Source organism: Pan troglodytes, chromosome 3 (assembly GCF_028858775.2).
Source record: "Pan troglodytes isolate AG18354 chromosome 3, NHGRI_mPanTro3-v2.0_pri, whole genome shotgun sequence".
Lineage (NCBI taxonomy): Eukaryota > Metazoa > Chordata > Mammalia > Primates > Hominidae > Pan > Pan troglodytes.
The window spans coordinates 189,322,882-189,336,375 of record NC_072401.2 but is presented as its reverse complement, the minus strand read 5'-3'; the positions used below and the strand labels follow the sequence as shown (position 1 = coordinate 189,336,375).

The following is a 13,494-nucleotide window of genomic DNA, read 5'->3' as shown; positions in this document are numbered from 1 at the left end:
GTGTGGGTGTGTGTGTGTGGTTAAAGGGTATGGTTAGTAAAATCACTGCTGAACCTTAATGAAATGTTACTTTTGTTTTTTTTTTAAGATGGGGTCTTGCTCTGTTGCCAGGCTGGAGTGCAGTGGCCTGATCTTGGCTCACTGCAACCTCTGCCTCCTGGGTTCAAGCGATTCTCCTGCCTCAGCCTCCCAAGTAGCTGGGATTACAGGTGCGTGCCACCACGCCCAGCCAATTTATATATTTTTAGTAGAGACGGGGTTTCACCATGTTGGCCAGGCTGGTCTCGATTTCTTGACCTCGTGATCTGCCCACCTCGGCCCCCCAAAGTGCTGGGATTACAGGCTTGAGCCATGGTGCCCGGCCATGAAATGTTACTTAAATATCAGATGACAAGGTATCTCTTCCTGTTGAAAGGCATGGGTTCTTTTCTCTCCTCTCCAGACAGAATCTCCCCAGTTCTTCACGTGTAAGCATAAGAACCCTTCCCACCCTCCTCATTCTCCTTGCATGACAACTCATTCACCTTAGGCGGTGACCACGATGGTGGGCTGACTCAAAGGCCAATACCTCAGTGACCCAGGCCTTCAGTTTCACTAGGAATGCATTTGTCTGAGTCTAGGCCATGAAAATATAAGTAACTTTTTAAAGACTCCAATTGACTTGAGCAGTAAATCTAATTTTGGGAAGAATGTGGGTCAGACCATTTGCTAAAGTAACTGTGAAATCTACTTTGAAGTTCAGGAGCTTTGGAGGCATAAAACCTAGAAGGCAGATCTCAGCTCTACCACCAGCCAGTTGAGTGGCCCTGGACAAATATCTTCTTTAATATTCAGTTTCTTAAAGTGTTGGGGAACTGTTAGAAACAAGGCATAGAAGCGTCCATCAGGCAGGTTCTCAATGAGCTTTAACTATATTTGTATCCAAAAGAAAAAAAATCCTACAGAAAAGAGGAGAACATTTACAAATACTTGGTCTTAAAAAACATATTTCCCACACAAATAAAATACTTAGCATATTTTCCTGAGCCCACAGAATAACTAATATATGGTGACTGATAATATCATCGAATAGAATGGCTCAAACTAATGTTGAATTAATGAAAGCCACATATTGTAATTCACACATCATGGTCAGCATTAAGGAATTACAATCACAAACCTGTTTCAAGGGTCTTGTTCTGTTGTAGTGGTTCCCATGTTGGAAGTTCTCAATCCTGGCCGGGTGCGGTGACTCACGCCTGTAATCCCAGCACTTTGGGAGGCTGAGGCGGGAGGATCACGAGGTCAGGAGATCGAGACCATCCTGGCTAACATGGTGAAACCCCGCCTCTACTAAAAATACAAACAATTAGCCGAGCAAGGTGGCGGGTGCCTGTAGTCCCAGCTACTCGGGAGGCTGAGGCAGGAGAATGGCGGGAACCCGGGAGGCGGAGCTTGCAGTGAACCGAGATCGCGCCACTGCACTCCAGCCTGGGCGACAGAGCGAGACTCCGTCAAAAAAAAAAAAAAAAAAAAAAGTTCTCAATCCTAAGGGTGCAAGGAGATAGCAAGAGGATTGAGAGCGCTCCTCTTAATGAGCCAGGGCTGCTATAACAAAATACCATAGACTGGGTGGCCTAAAGAACAGATACTTATTTCTCACAGTTCTGCAGTCTGGAGGGCTGAGATCAGGCTGCCAGCACTGTTGGGTTGTGGTATGGGCCCTCTTCCTAATTTGCAGAATGCTGCCTTCTTGCTGCTATGTTCTTACGTGGCTTTTCCTTGATGCGTGTGTTTGCAGAGAGATTTCTCTCTCTTCCTATTTTTAGAAGGCCACTAATCCCATCACGAGAGGTCCACCCTCATGATCTCATCTAAACTTAATTACCTCCCAAGGGCCCTAGCTCCAAACACCATCTCACTGGAGGGTCAGGTCTTTGACATGTGGAAGAGGGGCAGGATGGGGGAACCAAAACCTGCGGTCCATAACAGAGCTCTTATAGACACTTCCAAACAGTGAAATTGAGATTCATAAATTTACACTCCTTAAAGCAGCCCAGGCTAAGAAAAACCGCAAAATCGTTTGCTTCTGGCTGCGAGTTTATCAGCCATGTGTGGTAACAAATAGTTGTCTCACCCTGATCATGAATTTTGATTGATAGCTCTGATTAATAAAGACAAAAATATTACTGAATGAAAAGCAATTTAATAGATAAAAATATTTCAAAATATAGCATCTTTGGTGCTGGAAGGAAATTATAGAATAATTTCAGGTCTTGATAAAAAGAATAGTGGCACCGATTGAAGCGGAAGAAATCAGGACGTGCCCAGGACAGGAGGGCTGTTTGCTCTCCTTGCGGCATGACTTTCCTAGCAGCACTTAACCCTGTAACAATAATTTTTACAATAAAATACAAGCAATTTCTGAAAGAGTGGGGGTATGTGACCGGTACAGTTTATGGATCAAGTTCTCAGGTAGCCTAGTAGGACATTCTCATCCTGTTAGACTTAAAATCAGTTTTAGAATGTAGGTGTTCCAGGGTGTCCAGCTTCCGCTGTGGAGATAGGCAGTGGAGAGGGAAGGAATGGGGATGGGCAAGTACAACAGGGCAGGGTGAAAAGCGGCTGGGAGGCACAGCTGGCATACAGTCATTAATTAGTGAATTTCCTATTGCATGAATGAGGGAAGCCACGTCGGATTCAACAATGATGACTGCAGCACAGCAAGGTGTTCCAGCATAGTACAAAGAAGGGAGTATGTACCCGCCAGACACAGGAGTCGGAAAAAAGAGAGAGTTCAGGACAAAGAGCAACATCCCCATAAGGCTTTTATACCAGATAATCACAGCTGGTGATGGAGTATCTTGTCAAGTCAGTTCATAAAGAGTCTTGAAGTTTTCAGCTATATATGCAAGCAGAACAAAACCCCCGACCACCTCATGACAAATGTTGACAGTGCTCCCCTAGTCTTTCTTGCTACTTGTGGAAAAGACTGGCTAGAACTACCCCCAGAAAAATGAGATTCTGACTTACTTTTGAAGACTTTTAGCAAAAAAAGATTTCTGTCTCCAATTCCCTCACTCAAAAACAGCTTTATCTGTTTGGCCCTTACAGTTTACAAAGTGCTTTTTATGCATTTTCTTATTTGGACCTTCACAACAGGTGAGGTGGGAGGCACGCACAGCTTCTTCCCATTACAAACAAGCAAGGGAGGCTCATCTGAAAACGTGGCCAAGATCAAGCCACCAATTAAGGAGAAGAGCTGGGTCATTCATACAGGTCTTCCAATTCCTAGCTCTTTCAGCTTAGTCATGTTGCCACTACATAAATCCTATCAAAAATTACCCTTTATTCCTAAACTATTGATCTCATGCAGCAATAAAAACTCAGTTTTTCTTGATCTATGAGAAATGAAGGGCTGAGCACAGTGGCTCACGCCTGTAATCCCAGCACTTTAGGAGGCCGAGGCGGGGGGATCACGAGGTCAGGAGATCGAGACCAGCCTGAGCAACATGGTGAAACCCTGTCTTTACTAAAAATACAAAAATTAGCCAGGCATGGTGGCACGTGCCTGTAATCCCAGCTACTCAGGAGGCTGAGGCAAGAGAGTCGCTTGAACCCAGGAGGCAGAAGCTGCTGCGAGCCAAAATAGCGCCACTGTACTCCAGCCTGGGTGACAGACTGAGACTCTGTCTTAAAAAAAAAAAAAAAAATTAAGATAGAAATATTATTGGCAGCTACCTGAAACAGTTTGTTACTAAATCAACCCATTCTTTAAAAAAAGGATTAAAAATTATACAGCATAACTGTGTTAATGCTTCTACTTAGGCCATATTTTCTAACTCTTTAATCATCTTAGGTGGGTCTCATTTCACCATCTAATTATTAGAATTTGTGGTAAGCAGTGGGATAGTTACTTTCCTATTTCTTGCAAAACAGCCTTTCACAATAAGATAATTATGTGTAGAAAAAATAAACAAGAACGTAACAGCACCTATTTCCTATGAAGAATGAGCAAGAGAACTTCTGACAGTCAGAAAGATCATTAAAATTGTTCTTTCACAATACAATGCAGTGAATTTGAAGTTAACAGTAAAAGAATGTGTTTAAATATAAAATAGTAAGAATAGTCTTAAAGAAATATTATTCTTATAATACATGCTTTAAAATTATAGTTCCTGTTTTCAAATGTTAAAATTGGGAATTTTATATTCTAGCACCACATCTTTAAACATCTTATAGTATTGTGTGGTTAGATGAAATAATGCATATAAAAACATTTTAGAGGTATAGCACTATGAAAAGTAGGAGTTAAGAACAGTAATTGTGGAGTGAATGCATTTCCACATTAGCCTTGCACACATGTATTTGTTTGTCTTATAAAGTAGGTATTATAATCTATAATTTATGGTCAAGTAAGTTGAAGTGCTAAGAAGTTAGGAGACTCGTCCAAATATCACACAGCTTTTTATTGAACTCAGGAAATGGACTCAAAATCCTTTTGTTTCACAGCTGGGACTTGTTCCATTTTTTCCACTTTCCCTTTCCATCTATTCCACATGATTCATGAAGCAATTTTCTACCATCCATCCAAGCTAAAAATGTAGATGACATTCAATTTTAAAAGTTTTAGTCCCTTTTGTCTCTTCTGTACTGACAGAATGTACAGAACGCCCTTATAATAAGAAACTGCCTTTTTTACACATTCAGAATATTAAAACTCATGTGTTCACTCTATTCTCCCACACAGCAGCTATCATCTTTCACGTGTATGTGCTGGATTTTATTCTTTCCAGAAGGAGTGTAGTTTACCGTCTGTATTTAGCACTGTGGCCACCATTGCCCAGAACAGTGAGTTACTCCTGACAACTCTTGGAGAAAGGAAGCTTCCCCCTCCTCCGAAACTCAGATGGGATTCCAGTGTGCAGCCTGAACGCAGCTTGAAGAGCTTCCGTAGTTTACCACGGCCACTGGTTGTGTTCCCAAGGACTTGCCAATTTCGTAAGCCCTGAGTTGCCAAGGTTTGTTTTAAGAAGGGGTAGAGAAAGTAGTTTGGATTCTGAGATTGGTCAGTCACAGATTCGAGTCCCATTCTACCCTTCCACTTGCTAAGTGGAAATGGCTTAACTCCTTCAAAACTCAATGTGTCTAGGTGGAATATGGGACTCATAATTAGTGAATAGAACTCCTGTGAAAATTACAAATAGTGGAAGCTACTTAGCACTATGCCTAGTACACAGCATGTATTTAATAAATTGGGGCTACTTTTAAAAAATAAATTTATGCTAAATTTTAGGTGGTAGACAGGCTGAGAAGAGTATCATATTTTTTATCAGAAAATTTGAGGATATTGGTGAGGTGTGGCAACTTGCACCTGTAATCTCAGCACTTTGGGAAGCCAAGGAGGGTGGATTGCTTGAGCTCAGGAGCTCGAGACCAACCTGGCCAACATGGTGAAACACCATCTCTCCAAAAATACAAAATTTAGCCGGGTGTGGTGGTGCATGCCCTGTAGTCCCAGCTACTGGAGAGGCTGAGGCAGGAGGATGGCTTGAGCCTGGGGAAGGTCAAGGCCGTAGGCTGCTGTGAGCCATGACTGCACCACTGCACTCCAGCTTGGGTGACAGAGTGAGATCCTGCCTCAAAAAAAAAATAAAATAAAAAAAAGAAGCTTGAAGATGAGTTACTAATAGTTACATGGAAAACTAGGCAAACAAACAAGACAATTATTTACTTAGGAAAAACAAAAAAAAAAATGGTATCTGACAGTAAAATATGATCAAAGGAGACTAAGTCGTTCAGTTGTAACTTATGTTTACCTAGCAATAAAGATGTAAATTCCAATAAAAAAATTTTAGGTGGTAGAACTTTTACTTCTTTTGGGAACAGAGTACACAGAAAGCGTATATGTACAAAGACTCAAAATACTTACACCTCTAAAGGCAACTCCCTTCTTTAAGAATGAGTCTTCCTTTATATGTGTTTATTCCTTTAAAAATTAAGATTCTTTGAATGGTTCAGAGCCTAAACTACCAAGTTAGAATTCTGATTTAGAATGGGCTTCCTGGCTGGGTGCAGTGACTCATGTCTGTAATCCCAGCACTTTGGGAGGCCAAGGCGGGCGGATTGCTTGAAGTCAGGAGTTCAAGACCAGCCTGGCCAACATGGCAAAACACCGTCTTTACTAAAAATACAAAAATTACCTGGGCGTGGTGGTGTATGCCTCTAATCCCAGCTCCTTGGGGGGCTGAGGCAGGAGAATCACTTGAACCCGAGAGGCAAAGGCTGCAGTGAGCCAAGATCGTGCCATTGCACTCAGCCCAGGTGACAGAGCCAGACTCTGTCTCAAAAATGTAGACTTCCTGACTTGATTAGCACTTCCTAGCTGTGTGACTTTGGGGAAAGTGACTTAAACTCTCTGAGCTTCAGTTTTATCATCTGTAGAAATAACGATAACAATAGTTTCTACTTCATAGGGTTAGTGTGATGAATATAGTAATAAGGTATGTAAAGTGTGTAGAGCAATGCCGAACTTACAACCAGCATTCCCTAATGGTTAGCTGTTCATGTTGTGAACACAGAGTCAATTTCTCCTGTCCTTCATAAAGAAAGATCACCCTCATCTCATCTGGTTTCTCATCATTTAGAACCTTTGCATTTCCTGGCTTTTTCCAACAACCTAAACAAAATATATATATATTTAACTTCCCACTGTTTGCAGCCCTCTTCTCGGTTAGGGGAGGCTGTGATTTACTAGGGGAGGCAGCATCTTCTGAGCAGCTCGTGAACTGCACAGACAGTGGGACTCCAGGCATTCCGGTGCTAGGGGCTCAGTGTGGCCTGGGGCCACCGGGAAGGATGGTGTGGAGGATGTGGACAAAGAGTTGGCGTTGGCTCACGGAGGGCAGGGGCTCATTCTAGTCCCATGGAAATGCACAAAGAAGAAATAGGGTATATACCCAAAGGATTATAAATCATGCTGCTATAAAGACACATGCACCCGTATGTTTACTGCGGCACTATTCACAATAGCAAAGACTTGGAACCAACCCAAATGTCCACAATGATAGACTGGATTAAGAAAAGGTGGCACATATACACCATGGAATACTACACAGCCATAAAAAATGATGAGTTCATGTCCTTTGTAGGGACATAGATGAAGCTGGAAACCGTCATTCTCAGCAAACTATCACAAGGACAAAAATCCAAACACTGCATGTTCTCACTCACAGGCGGGAATTGAACAATGAGAACACATGGACACAGGAAGGGGAACATCACACACCAGGGACTGTCGTGGGGTGGGGGGAGCGGGGAGGGATAGGATTAGGAGATATACCTAATGCTAAATGACGAGTTAATGGTTGCAGCACACCAACGTGGCACATGTACACATATGTAACAAACCTGCACGTTCAGCACATGTACCCTAAAACTTCAAGTATAAAAAAAAAAGAAAAGAAATAGGACAAGCTTGTGACATTTGGTGGAAACCCTCTACTTGAATATCCCACAGGCACCTCCAACTCTAAGTTGAGTTTCAACCTTGTTATTGTCCCAACTTCCCTGTCCCAAATACTTACCCAGCTCTACACACACACACACACACACACACACTCAGTTCTCCCAGCCTCACAGAGGGCCCAGCAGCACTCCGCATCCCATTTCCAATCCAGAATCTGCTAAATTACTCATGACTTTGCCCTGTTGTTGCTCGGGGTCTCCAGGTGATCACGAAGTGCTATTGATTCTCCTTCTAAATATCTCTCAAGTTTATCCACTTCCCTTCATCACAACTGCCACTGCCAACTCATGCCATGATCATTTTGTACCTGAATAATGAGGACAGGCTCCTGATGGTTCTCCCTAAATCCGGTCCCCATCCAGCAGCCAGAGTAAAGTTTCTCCAATACAAATCCGATTGTTCTTTTTGCACTTGAACAAAGTTGCCGCTATTTTTTGGGAGTGTCAAGCTGTGATGGAGGAACTGCACGCCCTCCATCCAGCAGGAGATACTGTCTCCCCCCGGCATCTCCATCCAGCAGGATATACTGTCTGCCCCTGGCATTGACACTGACCTTCATGGGTCACGCCACTTACCAGTGAGCAGCTTTCCATGGGGAAAGTGGAGCACCAGAACATGAGTGGGCTTCTCTCTCAACATCTCTGATATTTTCCTACAGGTTCTGGGATAGAGAACAGTGGATGGAGCATGTTTGAAGACAGGGCTGGCTAATGCCCTTCAGTTTGGCTAGTAAGAGCCATGGTGATGGGGCATTAAAATGCCCTTATTTGCACTCACTAGCAGGGAACAAATGGGGTATACACAAATATATAATTTGGGATTCAGTACTTCATAATTTATTTCATCTGCATGGAATACCCTCCCATATCTGTCCCACCCATGCAATTCCTTATTTTCTTACAATAGCCCGTTTCAAAGGATGCTTTCTCTGAGAAATTTTTCTTGACCTCATGGGGGTGGATTTGGGGACTCCTCTGTTCTATCACCTCTGTGGTTGTACCATGCAACTTTGATCTATGTGTTCTTGGTATATTTCCCACATCTGTTCACACCTGATACTCTAGAGATCACATTCCTGAGCATGGCAGCCGCTGCAAAGCTAAGACAGAGACTCTGAGAAGCTGGCCTAAGTGACAGGGAAAAGGATTTGTGTTAAGACTTGTGGAATGAGATTTTTCTGCTCCCCAAAACCTGTAGGTGTGTCTGCACACTGCGGAGGAAGAATGACTCGTCCAAAGGTGAGGTAGCAGAGCTTACAGAACCTTTACAGCTTGTGTAGTGGCCCAGGAATGAGGGTAGACCTCTCCCCATCTGTCCCCGCCGACCACCCAGGACCTGAGCCACTTGAAACTTTTCGTCAAACAAGGTGAGCAGCGGCGGGGCACGGTGGCTCATGTCTGTAATCCCAGCACTTTGGGAGGCTGAGGTGGGTGGATGACAAGGTCAAGAGATTGAGATGATCCTGGCCAACATGGTGAAATCCCATCTCTACTAAAAATACAAAAATTAGCCAGGCGTGGTGGCGCGCGCCTGTAGTCACAGCTAGTCGGAGGCTGAGGCAGAAAAGTCGCTTGAACCCGGGAGGCGGAGCTTGCAGTGAGCCAAGATCGCACCACCGCACTCCAGCCTGGTGACAGAGCAAGACTCCGTCTCAAAAAAAAAACAAAAACAAAAACAAAACAACTAGGTAAGCAGGAGATACGTTACATATGTGTAATGCTTAAGCAATATTTTGGCTGCTATCGTGTCCCAAATACATGCTCGCTGTTTTACCACACTCTTTCCTTTGACTTCACTTCCACTATAACTTCCTAACATAGGCATTTTATCCCCTTTTACGATAATGAAACTGAAGCTCATGGAAGTTAAATAAGTTACCCAAGTCACGTAAATGACACATAGGAGTTCTGAAACTCTAACTCACCTACAAGTCCGCACTTGGTCACTGTGCCACTCTGCCCCTTTGCTTCTATTCTTCTATATAGATCTACAACTTTCTTTATACATATTTTTGTGCTAGAAGCAGTCATGGCTTATTTATCTATATACCCTAATCTTAGCAAAGTACATGGCATGTTGTAGGGAGCAAAACATATTTGATGAATAAATGAAAGAATGTAAGAATAATTTGAGAAAGTAGAATATCAAAAGGGCAGCCACGAAGGCAGCTGTTTGCCTGGGATTGATCTTGCCCCCGGTGTTCCAGGAAAGTGTTGATTTTGTCCTATTTTAATTGTCTGGTATTTAATGTGTCTATGGGCACAAGCAAGCTCAGGTGTTCACTCACCTGTACCACGCACCCGAGCACTGAGAGAGGCCGGGCTGCGCACCTGCCCGTACCCCTCCTTCTCTGCTCTACTTCCTGACATTCTGAGGTTCCAGGATTTACCTGCTCATTCTACAGATTTTCTGTGAACATTAGTTGAACTGAAGGAAGGCACTGCAGCATGAAAGAAACACTAGGAGTTTTAAAACATAAAGGAAAGGAATTAGGCTATGAGCTATATTTGCAATAATTATATACAAAGCCAGGAGGAACATGCAAGTAAAAAATTACCGGGTATCTCAACTGATGGCAACTTTGCCTTAATTTTTCTGATTAGTAAAGAGAAGGTGTCTATCGCCCACCTTTACATTTGTATTTTAAGACTTTCAATACAGATTGCTAACTGTACTCAAGAATGTTTTACTAATTTATATTATCATATTATTGCTAGATGTGTATGTGATGTTCGTCTCTCCTCTCCACCTCTTACCCTATAGATTCTCAGGTTTGTATAAGATCAGAATTTGTCTCTTAGGAAAAAACTTCATGTCTCATATAACCAATTGGTAAATACACATGAATAATATTTCTATGAAATTCCAAAAGTCTTTCTTTTCTCCCAACATTTAACAGAAGCCTTTTGCTAACAAACTTTAGTGCTTTTTAAATAAATGTTAAATACGTTTTAAAATCATCTTTCAATTATCTTTTGAATCTTCACATTTTCCCGACACAAGAAAGTCTTTCTTTTCTCCCAACATTTAACAGAGGCCTTTTTGCTAACAAAATTTAGTGCTTTTAAAATAAATGTTAAATACTTTTTAAAATCATCTTTCAGTTATCTTTTGAATCTTCACATTTTCCTGACACAGGAACAGAGGGATATACGATCAAAGAAAGAAAATACTGTTGGTATTTGCTTTCTTCTCATTTGGGAATTAGAAAAAAATGTGTAGAAATATGCTAAGCATGTAAGAAACACTAAGAAATGTAAAGTGACATAGAAAAATATAATAATAAGCCAATAATTATCAATGCAACCCATGGAAATGAAGCTGCCCTGCATAGTAGGGGTGGGTAGCACACACCGATTATGGCTTCTGACACACACCAAGGGCCGCTGAGAAAGAATCTGGATCTGGAATGAATTTACAGCAGGAGAACAGATCATCATGGCGGACGGGAGGCGGGACTAGATTGCAGCTCCCGACAGGGCAGCGTGCGGGGCTCGCGTTGTGAATTTGAGCTCCAGATGGACTGCAGGAAGAAACCAGCAGTCCTGAGAGGACCCGCAGACCCTCTGGAGGAAGTGGACTGCTCCTGCAGGACCCGGGAGACCCCCGCAAAAGTGTGAGTGCCCCAACTGCAGAAGTGGGAGAGGGGACCCTCCTCTCCCAAACACACACCCCCACTGGGGAAGCTGGAGGTCTGTTTGCGGGAGAATTTCCAACTTTACCTGGAGCTGAGTCCGTCTGGAGAGCCCAGTGAAGTACAGGGGTAGAGGAAGCAGCGGAAAGGCCCGCGGAGCTCGCTGGGTTCCCGAGCAGCCCACTCCTGCCTGGCACCACAGGGCTCCATCGGGAGAGGAGGGGGGTAAAACTCCACAGGGAGAAGGAAATCTCTAGCCGAGCGTTGTAACAATTTGAACTGGGTGAGAATCCTCCTGGCCAGAACTAGGGGAGGGCACGAATCCGGGGTGCTGACTCCACAGGCGGGGGAAGAACCAAGCCTTTTTCTCTCGCAGCTGGGAGGCGGGTAGCCTGGGGCAGGTTTTCAAGCCCGTATCGTCTCCGCCTGGAAACGGACTGGGGGCTGTTGGGGGGTGCACGGTGGGAGTGAGACCGGCCCTTTGGTTTGGGTGGGAGCTGGGTGAGCCCTGTGACTGCCGGCTTTCCCCCACTTCCCTGACAACCTGCATGACTCAGCAGAGGCAGACATAATCCTCCGAGGTACACAACTCCAGTGACCTGGGAATCTCACCCCCAGCCCCCACAGCAGCCGCAGCAAGGACCGCCCAAGGAGAGCCTGAGCTCAGACGTGCCTACCCCACCCTCACCTGAGGGTCCTTCCCTACCCACCCTGGTAGCAGAAGACAAAGGGCATATCATCTTGGAGTTCTAGGGCCCCGCCCACCGCTGGTTCCGCTCCACACTACCACAGCTGATGCTCTCCGGAAAGCGCCCCCTCCAGGCAGGAGGCCAAACAGCACAAAAATAGAGCATTAAACCACCAAAGCTAAGAACCCTCACGGAGTCCATTGCACCCCCCTCATTGCCACCTCCACCAGAACAGGCACTGGTATCCATGGCTGAGAGACCCATAGGTCACATCACAGGACGTTGCAGACAAACCCCAGTACCAGCCCGGAGCAGGGTAGACCCACTGGGTGGCTAGACCCAGAAGAGAGACAACAATCACTGCAGTTTGGCTCTCAGGAAGCCACATCCGTAGGAAAAGGAAGAGAGTACTACATCAAGGGAACAACCTGGGGGACGAAAGAATGTGAACAACAGCCTTCAGCCCTAGACCTTCTCTCAGAGAGCCTACCCAAATGAGAAGGAACCAGAAAACCAACCCTGGTAATATGACAAAATGAGGCTCTTCAACACCCCCCCAAAATCACACTGATTCACCAGCACTGGATCCAAACCAAGAAGAAATCCCTGATTTACCTGAAAAAGAATTCAGGAGGTTAGTTATTAAGCTAATCAGCACATAGACCAATAGAACAGAATAGAGAACCCAGAAATAATCCCAAATATTTACAGTCAACTGATCTTTGACAAAGCAAACAAAAACATAAAGCGGGGAAAGGACACCCTTTTCAACAAATGGTGCTGGGATAATTGGCTAGCCACATGTAGGAGAATGAAACTGGATCCTCATCTCCCCCCTTATGCAAAAATCAACTCAAAATGGATTAAGGACTTAAACCTAAGACCTGAAACTATAACAATTCTAGAAGCAAACATCAGAAAAATCCTTCTAGACGTTGGCTTAGGCAAGGATTTCATGACCAAGAACCCAAAAGCAAATGCAATAAAAACAAAGATAAATAGCTGAGACTTAATTAAACTAAAGAGCTTTCGCAAGGCAAAAGGAACTGTCAGCAGAGTAAACAGACAACCCACAGAGTGGGAGAAAATCTTCACAATCTATACATCTGACAAAGGACTAATACCCAGAATCTACAACAAACTCAAGCAAATCAGTAAGAAAAAAAACAAACAATCTCATCAAAAAGTGGGCTAAGGACATGAATAGACAATTCTCAAAAGAAGACATACAAATGACCAGCAAACATGAAAAAATGCTCAACATCACTAATGATCAGGGAAATGCAAATCAAAACCACCATGCCATACCACCTTACTCCTGCAAGAATGGCCATAATCAAAAAATTAAAAAAACGGTAGATGTTGGTGTGGATGCAGTGATCAGGGAACACTTCTACACTGTTGATGGGAATGTAAACTAGTACAGCCACTGTGGAAAACAGTGTGGAGATTCCTTAAAGAACTAAAAGCAGAACTACCATTGGATCCAACAATCCCACTACTGGATATCTACTCAGAGGAAAAGAAGTCACTATTTGAAAAAGATACTTGCACACTCATGCTTACAGCAGCATAATTCATAATTGCAAAATCATGGAACCAACCCAAATGCCCATCAATCAACAAGTGGATAAAGAAACTGTGGTATATGTATATGATGGAAT

General features: G+C 43.7%; 1 long non-coding RNA gene across 1 annotated transcript in view; it reads right to left on the bottom strand.

The window, feature by feature from the left end:
* LOC129143802 (uncharacterized) overlaps positions 1 to 11,892 on the bottom strand; it is a 40,167-nt gene extending 28,275 nt beyond the window's left edge. The window contains exon 1 of the long non-coding RNA XR_008547694.1: positions 11,230 to 11,892. This is a non-coding gene — a long non-coding RNA (uncharacterized LOC129143802). The remainder of the gene's footprint in view (positions 1 to 11,229) is intronic.
* Positions 11,893 to 13,494: the final 1,602 nt, after the last annotated feature.